The 18,499-nt window shown below is 42.9% G+C and overlaps 1 pseudogene; it reads left to right on the plus strand.

The window, feature by feature from the left end:
* Positions 1 to 223: 223 nt before the first annotated feature.
* The window catches only part of LOC128534664 (scavenger receptor cysteine-rich type 1 protein M130-like), a 69,691-nt pseudogene continuing 51,415 nt past the window's right edge, over positions 224 to 18,499 (plus strand).

Consider the following 18,499-nt stretch of genomic DNA (forward strand, 5'->3'; position numbering starts at 1 on the left):
CTATTTATCTATCTATATATATCTATATATATCTATATCTATCTCTATATATATATATACTGCCTAATGTTCCCTTTATCTGCTTCTAGCATATTTTCCAATTAAATACTTTTTTTCCATTTGATCTGTTGTGTCTGCTTGTGGGTCCTTTTAGCCTGCTGACGCAGGTCGGCGTGTGACAGCAACATCAATAAAACGTGCACCAGGTAAACAGCATGTTTACATGCGTGCTACCACGGCCTTACCTTTAGCCGTGGTAGCACGCATGTGCTGGACGATGGAGTCTCCGATGACCAGCGCGTCGTGTGCCGTCTCGCGAAGAGGAGCGAAGGGGTTTTGGGTTGAGATTTCGAAGACGGGTGGTGGCGGAGGCGAGAGGTCCTCGCCCGGGGCATGGCACGCATCTTCCGCTGCTGCAGTATCCAGGCTTCATGGTAGCCTGGCGCCGGGGTGAAGAAAACCTGGGCAGGCTGCGTTTTTGGTGCATTGGACCTGAGCAGTAGAGAGAATTAGAGAGAGAGTTGTAGGAGAATTCTCACGCCGAGAATTTACCTGGGACAGGTGAGCGTCGGCCCGTGATGATTCCAGCGTGGCTTTCTGCTGCTGTAGCCTGGCCAGCTTCACCTGTAGGTCGCGGATCAGCTTCTCCACGGCCTCCAGCTCCAAATCCACCGAGTGCAGCTTGAATGTATCCTCACCTGCACACAGAGGCAGAGACACAACTGACGTGGTGTCTAAAAATGGAGATAATCGGTGTAAACAAACTTGTGATAGCCGGGCTAACAAGCTAGCGATTCTAATGCCGTCTAAAAGCGGTGTGCTGCAAAACAATTGAAACCTAACAATATAACACGCGTTTCGAGTGAATATATTATAAGATAGTATAAAATACTTATCTGTTATATGTTCACTCTTCGTAAGGGGCCGAGAAAGTTGAAAAATTGGTCAGTCTGGCGAAGCTCAGAAAAAAGCAGCATCTCCTATGGAGTCCAGTCAGTTATTGAAACCTCAGGTAGACTTGTATAAAGTTTCAGTTCTGAACTATCGAACAGTTCGAAAAGTATCGAAAAGTATCGAAGTCCTCAGAGAAACACCAGTTGAGGCCAGAACCGACTTCTAGGTAGAAAAAAACATCCCCAGGCACGAGACGCATCCCAAAGAGACACACGGGGCATCCATGTGACGAGATCTCCAACCAGAAGCGGGGCACCAGGATAGGTCAGACAGTTCCGGAAGGACTGGGAGGGACTTTTTTAAGAAAAAGCTCTGCCCCCAGCTGTAGTTTTCATAATATGCGGTACTGATAAGCAGCCTGCATCCTTTGATCTAAGTAGGCGTGGCGGATCATAAGACACTAGCAATTCACTCAAATACTGCGGTGCGAGACCATTTAATGCTTTATATGTCAAAAGTAGTATTTTAAAATCAATGCAAAATTTCACAGGGAGCCAATGCAGTGAAGATAAGATAGGGGTGATGTGCTCATATCTTCTGGTTCTAGTGAGGACTCTCGCTGCTGCATTCTGGACTAGCTAAAGCTTGTTTATGCACCTAGTTGAACAACCAGACAGTAATGCATTAAATTTAAAGACGTGATGAGACTCACAGTGAGAAGGACAACACACAAGCATACATGTTATAAGCCGTATCAACACACATTTAATGACTTTATAATAGAACACGAACAAAAGCCTTTTCTTGACTGTTACAGTGAGTGAAAATTTCAGTTTGCGCCACCTGGAGGTAATAGGTATTCTGGTTGATTATCCACAGTATATAATTAGTATAACACACTGCAGGTGCACTGACTGTGCTGCTGCCCTCCTATTGCTTTTACCCTGTTCAATTTTATTCCTTTAAATTTTCTATGTGAATTTTAGAATATTAAATTAAATGTGGACTTTTACAGGTTAAAATGGACTAATGAGAATTTCATGTAAAATTCAGAGCACATAAATTTAAAGATGTTGCTTTTTAAAGTCAAATATTTCAGTTTGATAAATTCAGTTGTATTTACATTTTAAAACTAATGAATCAACAGTGATTAAATTTTAGAATTTGTTTTTCAAAGGCTAAAATAATTCAAATAATTATGAGGCTAATTTGCTTCCATATTCCTTGTTGATGTAGATGGACCATATGAATTTTGCGGCATTTTAATTATTTCTTGCGAATTCACGACCACATAGGATTTATTTATATTTGTTATTGTAACTTTTTTTTTTTTGTTTATTGTACAGTTATTATTTTATTATAAAATCATTTTATAGTCAAATGTATCAAATATTTCTAATAATGCTTATAAAATAATAGTGTGAGAGATATTGTGTGTGCTTGTGCCCTGTGATGGACTGGGACCATGTCCAGGGTGTCCAGGGTGTCCAGGGTCCTTTACTTTATGTTGTCTTTTCTCTATAGAACTTAAATAGTTTCTGTTAATTTATAATGTTAATCTGTTTTCCCTTTTGTTTTGTTTAATTGTGTACTGAACCCTGTGTGTGTGTATGTGTGTGTGTGTGTAAAGAAGGTATACTTAGCTGATTTAGTTGCATTGTGTGTGTGTGTGTGTGTGTGTGTGTGTGTATCTGCTCTGTGCAGGTGTCAGGCATTAATGCTGTATGACAGCCGAGTGCTTCCTCTCTCTGAAATCAGTGTGTGATGTGGTCGACTCTCATCACTCACACACCTCAGAGACAGGAGGCGGAGCTCTGTTCATCAGTCACACCCCTCAGAGACAGGAGGCGGAGCTCTGTTCATCAGTCACACCCCTCAGAGACAGGAGGCGGAGCTCTGTTCATCAGCGCTGATATTATATTGATATATATGGAGAAAGTGAAAGATGCCGCCTCTGATTTGTTATTTAGTCTGTATGATGTTTTTTCTAATAAGGTAATGTTGAGTGTGATTGGTCTCTCTCTCTCTCTCTCTCTCTCTCTCTCTCTCTCTCTGTAGGGGGCTGAGTGAGGGGACACACTTCTCTCTGTCTCTCTGGGTGAGTGGAGGTGAACACATCGTGTACAGTGAGGAGGGAGATGGAAATCTGTCTGACTTTTATTCTTCTCTCATCCACACTCACACTCACAGCAGCTGGTAAGTACACACTCATTATTCACACTAACACATCACACACTTCTCACTACATCAACTGGGATGAGGAAAATTTCCTGGAGTGTTTTTTTTTACATTTATAAACCATATACATAAACATTTGGAATATTGTGATTTTTTTTTTTAATCATCAAAAAAATGTCATATCTTCTAGATTCATTACTTTTTCAATACTCGTTTCAAAGTATTCAGTTTTTGGTTGCAGTTCCTTTTATACAGTGCATCCGGAATGTATTCACAGCGCTTCACTTTTTTCACATTTTGTTATGCATCCTTATTTCAGAATAGCCGCAGTACCCGCATAATGACAATGTGAAAGAAGTTTGTTTAAAGTCTTTGCAAATTTATTTAAAATAAAAAATGAAACAAATCACATGTACAGAAGTATTCAGCTTTTGCCATGACACTCACAATTAAGCTCAATTACTTCCTGTTTCCACTGATCATCCTTAAGATGTTTCTACAACTTAATTTAAGTCCATCAGTAGTAAATTTAGTTGATTGAACATAAGCCATGGAGTTTAAGTAATTGTCTGTAGACCTCCAAACCAGATTGTATCTAGAGACAGATCTGGGGAAGGGTATAGAAAAATCCACACAGCATTGAAGGGCCAGATGAGCAGCAGCACAGTGGCCTCCATCATCCATGAATGGAAGAATCTGAAACTACTAGGACTCTTTCTAGAGTGGGCCACCTGGGCAAATATCAAGGGAGAAGGCCCTTAGTCAGGGAGGTGACCAAGAATCTGATGGTCAGTCTGAAAAAGCTCTAGTGTTTTGCTGCGGAGAGAGGAGAAACTTCCAGAAGAGTAACCTCCAGAGGAACAACTACTGTATCGCTGCAGCATTCCACCAGTCAGGCCTTTATCGTAGAGTGGCCAGACAGAAGCCCCATTCTTCAGTAAAATGCACATGACAGCTGCCTGGTGTTTGCCAAAAGGCACCTAAAGGACTCTCAGAGAACCTTTTTTTTTTTTTTGAAGCAAGTTTGACACCAATTACAGCCTTTTTGGTTATGATGGTACAAGATTGTTGTCATTCTGGAAGGTCAATGCAGCAAAGGTGTTTCTCATCTTCCTTATGACAATAGCCAATAGATTCTCCATGCAGTTCAACATTTCTTAAGGCTGTGGTTAACCCTGTTGCTTTTCCTACCACACTTTTTTTCTTTTCAGTAACCTTTCCATGAATATGCTTCAATACAGCATTCTGTTAACAGCCAGCTCTTTAAGCGATGTCCTTCTGTGGCTTATCCTTCTTCTGGATGTTGATGAAAAATTAACTAGACCGAGATCAGTGTTGGGAGACATTACTTTTTAAAGTAACTAATTAAATTACAAAATTACTGTCTTTAAAAAGTAATCAGTTAAATTACAGTATTATTTTCCGATAAAAATAAATAGTTTGGGTACTTTTTCATTGCAGAAAATGAAAGCATATTCTATTAACTACTAATATTCCCATCTCACCTACGTGGTTTCGCGCGGTGGCTGTAAGTACGGTTTATCATGATTCACCGCAAGATTTGGTGTTGTGATTAGGTTTCCATCTTTCTGTGCGTCGGTCCTCACATAGTCAAACCGCACAGGTGACATCGGGGTATAACATCGGGCTTGTAAGATGACTATCACACACACACACACAGACACACACACACACACACACACACACACACACACACTAACAGATTGGGAATGACTGCTGTGTGGCTAACGGATTACATTTTTGGAAAAATAACTATATAACTGACTACTTAAATGGCGCACCTAGCACGCTAGATGACTCGTTACATCAAATAAGTAATCCAAGTACTTTAATGTGTTACACCCTGACTAAGAGACACAGCATTTATACAGTATGAATAGTAATTTATTCAAATTGGAAATAAAATATTCACATATTTTAAGATCCTGGATTTTTATGAGCTGTAATCATTGACAAAATATTTTTTTTCATAACATTCTAAATAGTTCAAGAAGTACTGTGCAATATAGTGGCAGCCAAAAGTATTAGAACAGTATAATTGCAAAATATATAGACAAATATACAGCGAGGACTCGCCTATAATAAACATTTTAAATTAACCTTTAAAATTTAATATAATTTTATTAGTAATGAAGATATATTATTAGTAATGAAGAAAGTTAACTAGAATTACAATAATAACAGTTGCAATATAAAATTAACTGACTGGCACAAAAATAATTTGCGAATATTGTATTGTGTAGGGCATATTTTAAACAAATCTGAATAAATGTAACAAAAATAGCTAATTTTCCTTTTTTATATTGTTTTAAATTATGTTAGTTTGACATTTGATTAATATATAATATAAATAATTTATTTCCCTCCTAAACTTCAGTAATAACTGGTGAGAAAAACACAGACAAAAACACATGGGGCCTCATGCAGGAACATTTTCTTGTTCTTGTATTAAATTTCTCTGACTTTTCTCTGTGAATAGTGTTTATATGAGTGTTTCACATCAGATTCATTAAACTACACACACTTGTGGTAAATCCCTGGTTTCAGACTGATTAGTGCCACCTGTTCATGAAGAGCAGCACGTACATGAGATTTGATCATTCACATAATCAACAGCCCTAAAATCCTCATCTAGGGCTCCTGGTCCACTCTGTTTGTGGAAAAGTTTCATTCACAAAAACACCACAGGAGAGTAAAAAGAGTCATTTCACACTGCGGAGCTTCAAGTCTGTGGCCAGGAATCACCAAAACCCTAAACACAGCAGATTTAGCCGAGTCAGCTGCAGTGAGACGAGGGGGGGAAATTTTACCATTTTACTTACTGTAACTACAAAAATGTAGAAGCTGCTGTGATGAAATCTGACCCTAAAATCTCTAAAATCTAAAATAATTCTCAGTCAATTGGCAAGTCGATGACGGTGATGTAGTGAACAGAGGAACTGGTTTAAATTTATCATTTAAGTAAGTATTTTTTCTTTAAGTTGGTTAGAAAAGTCCCTTTGGTTTCATAATATATCATTTAATAAGCCGTGTTTTTTTAAGTAAAAAACAAAAACGTATATATATTTAGCGAGAATGAAAGAAAGGTGTACAGGACAGTGGTGAGACCAGCGATGCTCTACGGCTTAGAGACAGTGGCAATAAAAAAAAGACAGGAGGCAGAGCTAGAGGTAGCAGAGCTGAGGATGTTGAGGTTCTCTTTGGGAGTGACAAGGATGGATAGGATCGAGAATAGGTTAATCAGAGGAACAACCCATGTTAGATGTTTTGGAGATAAAGTCAGAGAGGCCAGACTGAGGTGGTTTGGACATGCTCAGAGGAGAGATGGTGAATATATCGGTAGAAGGATGCTGAGGTTGGAACTGCCAGGCAGGAGGTCTAGAGGAAGACCAAAGAGGAGATTTATGGATGCAATGAGAGAGGACATGAAGTTAGTTGGTGTGAGAGAAGAGGATGTAGAGGATAGGGTTAGATGGAGGCAGATGATTCGCTGTGGCGACCCCTGAAGGGAAAAGCCGGAAGACAAAGAAAGAAGATATATATATATATATATATATATATTACTATACTATATACAGTATTTAAATCCACATGCTTCCACTAACAGGAAATGATGGGAATGGGCATGAAAGTGGTTCACACTCAGGTGAGGGTGCCTTGTGGGGGGTTTAAGTTAAAGACTAGGCTACTGTAGATTGTACAGAAAATACACTGTAAGGATTTCTTCATTGTTACGGTGACAACATGCACAATATTTACACAATTAAATAAATTCCAGGTGAAAATGTAAGACTCAGTGCTGGTCCTCATCAGTGCTCTGGGAGAGTGGAGGTGCTTCATGGTTCCTGGTCCACAGTGTGTGATGCTGACTTTGACCAGCAGGATGCAGAGGTTGTGTGTCGAGAGCTGGGCTGTGGGATTCCTGTGAAGGTGCTAGGATCAGCTGCTTTTGGCCGAGGGGAGGGTCAGGTGTGGACAGAGGAGCTTCAGTGTAGGGGAAATGAATCTGATATTATCTTCTGTCCAACATCATCTTTACTCAAACACTCACACTGCTCCCATGACAACGATGTGGGATTAATATGTTCTGGTTAAGTATCATTATTTAACTTCTTTTTAAATAACATACAATTATTTAATTTTAATTTTTATTCCTTGTTTAAATGTGTGTGTGTGTGTGTGTGTGTGTGTGTGTGATCCAGCTCTTACAGATTCATGACATGTAGTAATATAGTAAACATTATATGTCTAATATTCTCTCTTTCAGACTTTGGCACTGTGAGGTTGGTGAATGGTGGAAGTCGCTGTGCTGGGAGAGTGGAGGTTCTTCAGGGGGAACAGTGGGGAACAGTGTGTCATAATAGCTGGGATATGAGAGAAGCTGCAGTGGTGTGTAGAGAGCTGCACTGTGGGGAGCCTGTAAATGTGCGGTATGTTGCTCATTTTGGACGAGGATCAGGACCAATCTGGATGGATGGTGTGTACTGCATAGGATCAGAGTCAACACTGATGAACTGTACTTCAGCAGACTGGGGGAAAAATAACTGTAATCATGGTGATGATGCTGGAGTCACCTGCTCAGGTAAACTGGTTTTAATCAAAATATTTAAAATATGTTTTAGAAAATCTCATGAACCCTGCAGTATATGTTTAAGGTCCATAAAATAAATACTGAGTTTAACAGACTGCACTGCCAGAATCTGGTGTAAAATCAGCTTTGGAGGAACTTCAAACTTCACAAACATCATAATAATAATAATAATAACAACAACAACAACAACAATAATAATAATAATAATAATAATAATAATAATAATAATAGTGTTCCCCACATGGTGTCTCAACCCCAAATCAAAAACTCCTGTCTTTAACATTTGCTTTAATTTGATTTAAATGTAAGAACAGAGACTCTGATTATTACAGTCTGATCAGTTCATCCGTCAAACTGTAGGACTGTTTCCTTTACAGTGAAGATCACTGAATTAACACAATGTGAATATTCACTAAACAGTAAATGAATATTGTTTATGTTCATACACTCAGTATGAGCGTGTTACAATATATCACATTACATTCCACTGACTTGGTGTTTTATTTATTCAGATCTGCACAGGATTAACTGTCAGAGCATGATATAAAACATTAAGTGTAAAATAACAGGAAGTGCTAAATCAAGTGCTATTCTATACACTACAGAATAATTAGTGTAAAAGACATTTTGTTAAATTCAACCTGTGATTAATGTAATAATTACAACTTAGGCTATTTATGCAGCGACAAATTTTCAATATACTAAACTGTTATTAGATTCATATCAGTGCTCATCATTTTCTTATTCATTTATCAGCATATTAGTTTTAAAATGTGTTATTTTCAGGGTCTAGACACTGTTGGGAAACCCAGTCTTGTAGTCTCATGTTCAAGAAAAATCTTCCAACCTTAGAGTCACAAACTACATGCAGGTGTTTATTATTAATATAAATAACTGATGTAAGCAGCTGCACAACCCGACTCTGAACATGAGGAACTTTCCTTCATTAGATAATTGTCACGCGAGAAATGGCAGAACGATATGAATCCAAGCGCGGATAATGACTGTATCGAGATGTGGGGGGCGTGGTCGGAGGCGAGAGCGAGGGTCGAATGCCGTGAGTCCGTCAGCGAAGCGTCAAAAACAAAACACAAAGCGAGAGCCGTAGTCAAAAGGAATGCGCGAGGTAAAAACCGGAAGACAAGCAGCGAGGCAAAGCGAAACCAAAAGGACGAGAGACAGGGGCCGTAAATCAAAGGGGGAAGCGTGAGTCGAAACCGGGAGATCAAAAGGCAGGCGAACAATCAAAATCGGCAGGCAAAAAATCAAAAACGAGAGAAAACAAAGCGAGGTCGTAACGTGAAAGGCAATGAAAGAAAACGCGAGAGAATCGAGGTATAACTACACACAATAATCCAGCGATCTGAGCAGCGCGCAGCGCGTGCTTAAATCACTGGGATAATCAGCGGAGGGGATGAGAAACAGGTGTGTGGAAGGGGCGGAAACGGGGGCGTGGGAAAGAATGCATGACAGGCTGGGGGAAAACATGGGCACGTGGGTAAGGTGACAGCGTGGAGAAAAAAAAAGGAATACGAGGCAGACAGGGCATAAATCATGACAGTACCCCCCCCTTTAAGAACGCCTCTGGGCGTTAGAGCGCGGGGCCTCAGGGTAACGTTTATAAAAGTCAAAAATTAACTTGGGGTCTAGGACAAACTTGGCAGGGATCCAGCTTCTCTCCTCAGGTCCATAACCCTCCCAGTCCACCAGAAACTGAATGCCTCTACCTCGGCGGCGAGCTTTCAAGAGTCGGCGGACAGTGTAGGCTTCACTGCCATCAATGATACAGGGAGGAGGTAGAGGGTGGGTGGGGGGACTTAATGGGCATGAGGCGAGACGGCGCAGCTGGGACACGTGGAATGTAGGATTAATTCGCCGCATAGTTGAGGGGAGCAAGAGTTTAACAGCGCAGGGGTTGACAATCTTGGTGATGGTGAAGGGGCCGAGGTAACGAGGGGAGAGCTTGCGGCAGGTGGTCTTTAGGGGGATATCTCTGGCAGCGAGCATGACTCTCTGTCCCACCCTGTACTTGGGAGCCTGAGAGCGTCTGCGGTCGGCCTGTGTCTTGTATCTTTTGCCGACCCGTAACAGCGTTCTCCTCGCTTGCAGCCAGGTCTTTTTGCAGCGCCTGACGAAAGCTTGGGCAGATGGGACGCTGACCTCCTCCTCCTGAGACGGGAATAGTGGCGGTTGATAGCCCAGGCAGCACTGGAAGGGAGACAGACCGGTGGATGATGAGGGTTGGGAGTTATGGGCGTACTCAACCCAAGGTAAGAAACGGCTCCAGGAGGTAACATCTCGAGCAGACATACACCTCAGGGCAATTTCGAGGGACTGGTTCTTTCTCTCCGTCTGGCCGTTAGATTGGGGGTGGAAACCAGAGGACAAGCTGGGAGTGGCCCCAATCAGCTTACAGAACGCTTTCCAGAATCGAGAGGTGAACTGTGGGCCCCGATCTGAGACAATGTCCATAGGCAGGCCGTGGAGCTTGAACACGTGGTTGATCATGAGCTCAGCAGTCTCCTTGGCGGACGGAAGTTTTGGTAGGGGGATAAAGTGAGCAGCTTTAGAGAACCGATCAACCACGGTCATGATGCAGGTGTGGCCGGCGGAGGGGGGTAGCCCAGTGACGAAGTCCAGGGCAATGTTGGACCAGGGGCGATGAGGGATGGGCAGAGGTCTGAGGAAGCCAGCTGGGGCCGTGTTGACATGCTTGGATCTTATGCAGATATTGCACGCCGAAACAAAGCTAGAGACGTCCTCCTTGAGGGTGGGCCACCAAAACCGCTGCTGGGCTAGTGCCAGGGTTCTGGCGGAGCCTGGGTGGCACGAGAGTTTAGAGCTGTGGGCCCACTCCAGGACTTGAGAGCGCAGAGCAAGGGGAACGAAGAGACAGTTAGGGGGCACGTTGCTTGGGCTTGGTTCCTGAGATAGGGCTTGCTTGACACTGGTTTCGATGTCGAGCTCGGCCACGGCGAGCAGGCAGGGGGGTGGCAAAATAGTTTCACCTGTGGCAGGGTCTTGGGTGGTCGTAAACAGTCTCGAAAGGGCGTCCGGCTTGGTGTTCTTAGACCCTGGTCGGTAGGAGAGGGAAAAGTTGAACCTTGCGAAGAAGAGGGACCAACGGGCCTGGCGAGAATTGAGCCTCTTGGCGCTCCGTAGGTACTCGAGGTTCCTGTGGTCGGTCCAAACTAGGAATGGGACCTCCGTTCCCTCTAGCCAGTGTCTCCATTCCTCCAGGGCTAACTTGATGGCTAAGAGTTCGCGGTCTCCAATGCCGTAATTACTTTCAGCAGGAGTTAGGCGGTGGGAGAAGAAGGAGCATGGGTGCAGTTTATTATCCAGGTTGGATCTTTGTGAGAGGATTCCTCCTACTACAGTGCTGGAGGCGTCGACCTCCACGATGAACTGACGTGACGGGTCTGGGATGGTGAGGATCGGGGCGGAGGTGAACCGCTTCTTAAGTTCGCTGAAGGCTTTCTCAGATTCCGGGTTCCAGCAGAAATGGGTCTTAGTAGACGTGAGGGCTGTTAGAGGGGCGGCGATGGAGCTGTAGCCTCGGATAAACCGTCGATAAAAGTTAGCGAAGCCTAAGAACCTCTGAAGCTCTTGCCGTGAGGTAGGGGTGGGCCACCTAGTGACAGCTTGGACTTTAGCAGGTTCCATCTCGATGCCTTTGGGGCCGATGGTGAACCCGAGGAACGTGGTAGACGTGGTGTGAAACTCGCACTTCTCAGCCTTGATGAACAAGTTGTTCTCCAGCAGCCTCTGCAGCACCTGCCTGACGTGATGTTGGTGTTCTTCTGGGTTCTGAGAGAAGATCAGGATATCATCCAGATAGACGAATACAAAGGAATTGAGGAAATCTCTGAGAACGTCATTAATTAAGGCCTGAAAGACTCCAGGGGCATTAGTAAGTCCAAAGGGAACCACCAGATATTCATAATGTCCAGTTGGCGTATTGAAGGCTGTTTTCCATTCATCCCCTTCCCGAATGCGGACAAGGTGATAGGCGTTGCGCAGATCGAGCTTGGTGAAGATGCTGGCCCCCTGGAGGAGTTCAAAAGCAGTAGACATTAGAGGAAGGGGATACCGGTTTTTAATTGTGATGTCGTTGAGACCCCTATAATCAATGCACGGGCGAAGGGAACCATCTTTCTTGCCTACGAAGAAGAATCCGGCTCCTGCCGGAGAAGAAGAGGGGCGGATGATTCCTGCAGCGAGGGATTCCGTGATGTACTGATCCATGGCTTGGCGTTCCTTGGGTGACAGAGAGTAAAGACGGCCCTTGGGGGGGGTGGTGCCTGGGAGAAGGTCAATGGCGCAGTCGTATGGTCGGTGCGGGGGAAGAGAGACAGCACGAGATTTGCTAAACACGATCCTGAGGTCATGGTATTCTGGGGGGACACGGGTGAGGTCCGGTGACTCCTCTGTGGGAGCGGGGTCGAGGCATGGCGTGGTGGCGGCGCGTAAACATGACGTGGAACAAGATGGGTTCCAGGCTACGATCGAGTTCCTGACCCAATCAATGTGCGGGTTGTGTTGGGTTAACCAGGGGAGGCCTAGGACGACCGTGGCATGTGACCCTTCCATGATGAACAGCGACGTCTGTTCCAAGTGGTTGCCGGAGACCCTTAGACCAATGAGAGGGGTTCTGTGGGTGATAGGTGGGAGCGGACTCCCGTCGAGGGCCTGGACCTTGAGATGGTTCTCCAAGGGAAGCGCGGGAATACCCAGGGTCTTGGCTGAAGCCGCATTCAGCAGGTTACGATCTGAACCTGAGTCAACCAGGGCCTGCACAAGGTGGGTCTGTCGCTCATGGGTGAGAAGGATGGGAAGCAGGTGACGTTGCTCTGGGAGTCTCCTTGGAGTCCCGCCCTCTAGTGCTCCCAGCTGAACTAGAGGGCGCCCCCTTTTGCTGGACAGTTCCTGAGAAGGTGTCCTGGTTTCCCACAGTAAAAGCAGGCCCCTTCCACTCGGCGGCGGAGACGCTCTTCTTGGGTGATGCGGGTTCTGCCCAGTTGCATGGGCTCCTCCTGGGGTTCAACTCGTAACGGTGGAGATCGCGGCAGAGTCCTGGGTGGAGAAAACCGGACCGGCCTACGAAGACGGAGGCGTGCATCTACTCGGCCGGCCAGATCCATAAGCTCTTGGAGAGACGAGGGGAGCTCTCGTGATATTAGCTCATCTTGGAGCTTCTCTGTCAGCCCCTCCATAAATACGTCACATAAGGCTCGGTTGTTCCAGCCGCTGGAGAGGGCCAGGGTCTGGAACTCAATGGCATAATCATAGGCCGAGCGCGAGCCTTGGCGGAGTTTCAGCAGTCTTCGGCCTGCCTCTCTGCCGTGGCAGGAGCGGTCGAACACCCTCTTCATTTCTCTGGCGAAGTCCTCGTAATTGGAGCAGCAGGGGTCGTGGGCATCCCAAAGCGCGGTGCTCCATTCCCGGGCACGTCCTGACAGGAGCGTGATGACGTAGGCCACCTTGGATCGTTCGGTTGAGAAAGCGGAGGCTTGGAGTTCGAAGATCAGGGAACACTGAGATAGAAAGGAGCGGCAGGTGCCTGGATCTCCCTCGTAGGTGGGCGGGGCGGGGAGGCGTGGCTCCTGCTGCACGTGGGAAGTGGCTCCTTGCGGTAGGGAGAGTTGGAGCCTCTGGAGCTGGGACGTAACGTCAGCGAGAGTCTGCTTTGTGCTGAGCAGTTCCTGTTGATGAGTTCCAAGCAAAGCACCTTGACTCTCCAATGCCGTTCTCATACGGTCAGAAGCCGCTGGATCCATAGCTGGCTGGATTATTCTGTCACGCGAGAAATGGCAGAACGATATGAATCCAAGCGCGGATAATGACTGTATCGAGATGTGGGGGGGCGTGGTCGGAGGCGAGAGCGAGGGTCGAATGCCGTGAGTCCGTCAGCGAAGCGTCAAAAACAAAACACAAAGCGAGAGCCGTAGTCAAAAGGAATGCGCGAGGTAAAAACCGGAAGACAAGCAGCGAGGCAAAGCGAAACCAAAAGGACGAGAGACAGGGGCCGTAAATCAAAGGGGGAAGCGTGAGTCGAAACCGGGAGATCAAAAGGCAGGCGAACAATCAAAATCGGCAGGCAAAAAATCAAAAACGAGAGAAAACAAAGCGAGGTCGTAACGTGAAAGGCAATGAAAGAAAACGCGAGAGAATCGAGGTATAACTACACACAATAATCCAGCGATCTGAGCAGCGCGCAGCGCGTGCTTAAATCACTGGGATAATCAGCGGAGGGGATGAGAAACAGGTGTGTGGAAGGGGCGGAAACGGGGGCGTGGGAAAGAATGCATGACAGGCTGGGGGAAAACATGGGCACGTGGGTAAGGTGACAGCGTGGAGAAAAAAAAAGGAATACGAGGCAGACAGGGCATAAATCATGACAGATAATAATGTCACTGCTGTGTCTCTCACACACTGTGTCTGTATCCTTAATGTTAATTATGACCTCACCATTTAAAATATCTGTATTTTAATGTAGAGAGTGATCCAGGAAATTATGGAAACACCATTACAGCTGATCAGAAGACAGTTATACTGACAGGTATGATGATAATGTTACAGTTTATTAACCTTAATTATGAACACAGTTATAAATAAAATCAAAATGGATTTACTTTTATTCATTTTATTTTGACAGAGAACATTCTGGAGTCCTGTAACGCTGCTGTTAGCATTAGCACACAAATATTATATAAAGAATGAAAGAAAAAAAGATGTGATTATTTCTAATGGCTTTCCTCTCCTCTCAATGTATTTTTGTGTAAATCTATATCAATTTTAACTGATGTTCAGTAGTTTACATAGATCACAGCTCTCGATCGTTTTTAAAACTCACTTCATTCTTTTTTAATCTCTCTCTCTCTCTCTCTCTCTCTCTCTAAGATGGTGTGAGGTTGGTGAATGGTGGAAGTCGCTGCACTGGGAGAGTTGAGGTTCTTCATAATGGACAGTGGGGAACAGTGTGTGCTTCTGCCTGGGATATGAAAGATGCTGCAGTGGTTTGTGGAGAGCTGCACTGTGGGGAGCCTGTAGATCTGCGGTACTGGGCTGACTTCGGACAAGGATCAGGAGAAATCTGGATATATGATTTGTACTGTAGAGGATCTGAGCTGACACTGAACAATTGCAGTTCACAAGGGGGACATTTCTGTTCTCATGTTCTTGATGCTGGAGTCACATGTTCAGGTAAACTTCTCTATTAAAAACAAAATACAAGGAATTAAAATATATGCATGTTTATTTATGTCATATTATTAAGTAAGAATTTCATTTTCTTCATAATTTGCACAATATTTACACAACTAAATAAATTCCAGGTGAAAATGTGAGACTCGGTGCTGGTCCTCACCGGTGCTCTGGGAGATTGGAGGTGTATCAGGGACGTTCCTGGTCCACAGTGTGTGATGCTGACTTTGACCAGCAGGATGCAGAGGTTGTGTGTCGAGAGCTGGGCTGTGGGATTCCTGTGAAGGTGCTGGGATCAGCTGCTTTTGGCCAAGGGAAGGGTCAGGTGTGGACAGAGGAGCTTCAGTGTAGAGGAAATGAATCTGAGATTACCTTCTGTCCAACAATATCTTCACTCAAACACTCACACTGCTCCCATGACAACGATGTGGGATTAATATGTTCTGGTTAAGTATCATGATTTAACTTATGTTTAAATAACATACAATTGTTGATTTCTTGTTTAAATGTGTGTGTGTGTGTGTGTGTGTGTGTGTGTGTGTGTGTAAGAGAGAGAAAGAGAGAGAGAGAGAGAGAGAGAGAGAGAGAGAGAGATTGTATGTGTGTGATCCAGCTCTACACAGTTCATGACATTTAGTAATCTAGTAAACATTATACGTTTAATATTCTCTCTTTCAGACTTTGGCACTGTGAGGTTGGTGAATGGTGGAAGTCGCTGTGCTGGGAGAGTGGAGGTTCTTCATGATGGACAGTGGGGAACAGTGTGTCATAATGGCTGGGATATGAGAGAAGCTGCAGTGGTGTGTAGAGAGCTGCGCTGTGGGGAGGCTGTAAATGTGCGATATTTTGCTCATTTTGGGCGAGGATCAGGACCAATCTGGATGGATGATGTGGGCTGTAGAGGATCAGAGTCGACACTGAAGAACTGTACTTCAGCAGAGTGGGGGAAAAATAACTGTAATCATGGTCATGATGCTGGAGTCACCTGCTCAGGTAAACAGGTTTTAATCAAAATATTTAAAATATGTCTTTAAAAATCTGATGAACCCTGCAGTATATGTTTAAGGTATTTTATTTTTAGCTTTCACTTTGTGCACTCAGGTCGCTGGCCTGCACACACTATATTAAAGAAAAATACCAAAAATAGCTGACTCTGATTGCCTATATTGCTGCAGGTTTTTTTCCTTTTTTACAGAGCACATTTTTGTTCTAATTAGCTTTAATCATTAGTCAAATATGTAAAGATCTTCGAAATTTGTGTTGTCTGTTTATTAGTGTGAATTAGATTATGTTGAGTGTGATCAGATTTTGCTATCAAAACATTTCTTTTCAAGTGCATAAGCATAAATGACAAGGGCGTGCCGTGACTTGCCGTAAGCAACATTCGGGAATTTAAATAAATGTGTTGTGCTTCACTGAATATCCGCCAGATGGCGCATGGAAGGACTTTATCTAAAAGCCGGACCAAGTACTGTACAACGAAGAATTGTGTATAATTACTTAGTCTAAAACAATATTGTTCCCAATGCTGAAGCAAACGTGAATTTTATTTTGTTTTACAACAGATATCTCATGATAAATGTGTGTATATGTGCTTCATATTATTTTCACAAAAATGAGATGCCCAAATTCATGCTTTTAAATTCCTAATAAGTTTCTTATATAGTTTTTGTAATGTTTTAACAGGGACAAAACAGTGAAAGACATGGCAATGTCTCGGTTTACATGGTGTTGAAATTAATTTAATTTCCTGATAGTAGGCTATCTGATAGTCTTAACTATGCGAATGTCCTGATTCGTGAATATGCCAACATATCTTATTTAAAACGTAAAAATGTGTCGACATTATCAGAAGACATAAATGAACTATATATATATATATATATATATATATATATTTTTTTTTTTTTTTTTTTTTTTTTTTCATAAGTTATTCAGGCTTTTTATAATAATCATCATATTTGCTGTTTGTGCCCAGCATTTAATAATTATTTCATACATTATTTAACCACGGCTGGAAATAATAGCTGGAATGTGGTGTAATTGTGAATTCATGACTGAATTGCATAAAGTTTTCCAGAGCGCACCGGCAGAAGTAGACTAATGATTATAAACGCGTCGGGAAAACAGCAAGCAGACTGACTCTGACCATTTAAAAAAACGTTTGCGTTCATTTTCTGACGCGCTCAAGTTCACCAAAAACAATACAGAGCAGCGCAGCTTATTTGCTTTCAAACATTTACAAAATCACAACGTTTTTTAGTTATTGTGAGTGCGCTTAAATAAAAGTTTTATAAAGGCATGTAGTCTTATATAGTTTTATTATATAGTTTTTGCACATTAATCAGAGTCCTTATCTGTTACATTTTTGAGGACAATAGTTTTTTTCAGCCTGTCACGGCGTGCTCCCAAATCAATATCGCTCCTCGGTCACTAGTTAGGCGACCTCTCCTTCAGATATGCGAAGGAGCGGGGCTGCGGAATTAGGCACGGATGGTAATAGTTAAAATATTAACAAGGGGAATGTTTGATGTCATGTGGGCATTATAAGATTTGTATTGAAAACTTCTAACTAAAAGGTGGCAGCTGGCACGCCCAAAAATAGACACAGGTTAATTTTTTTATAGTCTCAAGGAAAATCCTTCTCTTGTCTCTTATTCCTATTTATCCTAAATTGTTGTTCTTTTAGTGACACTACGTGTGCTTTACAATGCCAGACAACATTCAAATACAAATTATTCACTCTCCCCAGGTGTGAATCGGCTGTTCTTACCTATACATTCAGAGGAACTGTAATGCACCTCTTCACACTTTAAAAACCTCTTGAATCTGAGGCTCTTCTGAAGACTTTTTAAATTTGTGTAAATTTAATCTTCTGGTGTCACGTACCTTCCTCTGGATTCTAGATTCTAAAGTTGACATTGTTACCGTTTTTAATCCTTGAAATAGAAGAACTTGAGATTTTACTTATGATATAGCATAAATTGCATTGTTTTTAATCAGTCTATACACAATAATATTCTTTGGTATTTTTATTTTAAAAAAACGGGAATGGGGCTATCTTGGTTTATTAATCCTCGTGCCTGGTTTAGGTTAAGTATTTAGTGAGCATCTGTTATTTTACAACTATATCATAACACTCTGTAACATAACAACCTTTTATTTGGGGTTAAGTGACTGATGTGCCTAACATTTTTCAGCTGAGCCTTTGTTTCACTGAATAATCCACGACCGTGACACCCCCCCTCTCACACACACACAGAGCCGACCAAATCATTAGCACGTCCCTCCCCCAAACAGCGCAACTTTCTATCAATTTACTTATATCTGAACTGAGTCGTTTACATAAATCACTGAACAATAGCTCATCATATCAATTTATTAATACAGATGTACCTGTTTTACATGGAAATTTACTCTTACTGAATGATTTAATCTGACAGAGCCATCAGAACAATGGCAGCTGAAACACCTAAAACAGATGCAGGATTATTTTTTATATCTAAATAAAAAATGTTTTTCTAAACTTAGGCTATTGTTATTTACTTACGGTTGTGTAAATTCGTTTAATGTTTAACTTGTATTTCATAAGGTTTTGCCAGCGGTGGT

This window comes from Clarias gariepinus, chromosome 12, assembly GCF_024256425.1.
Source record: "Clarias gariepinus isolate MV-2021 ecotype Netherlands chromosome 12, CGAR_prim_01v2, whole genome shotgun sequence".
In the NCBI taxonomy this organism is placed as follows: domain Eukaryota; kingdom Metazoa; phylum Chordata; class Actinopteri; order Siluriformes; family Clariidae; genus Clarias; species Clarias gariepinus.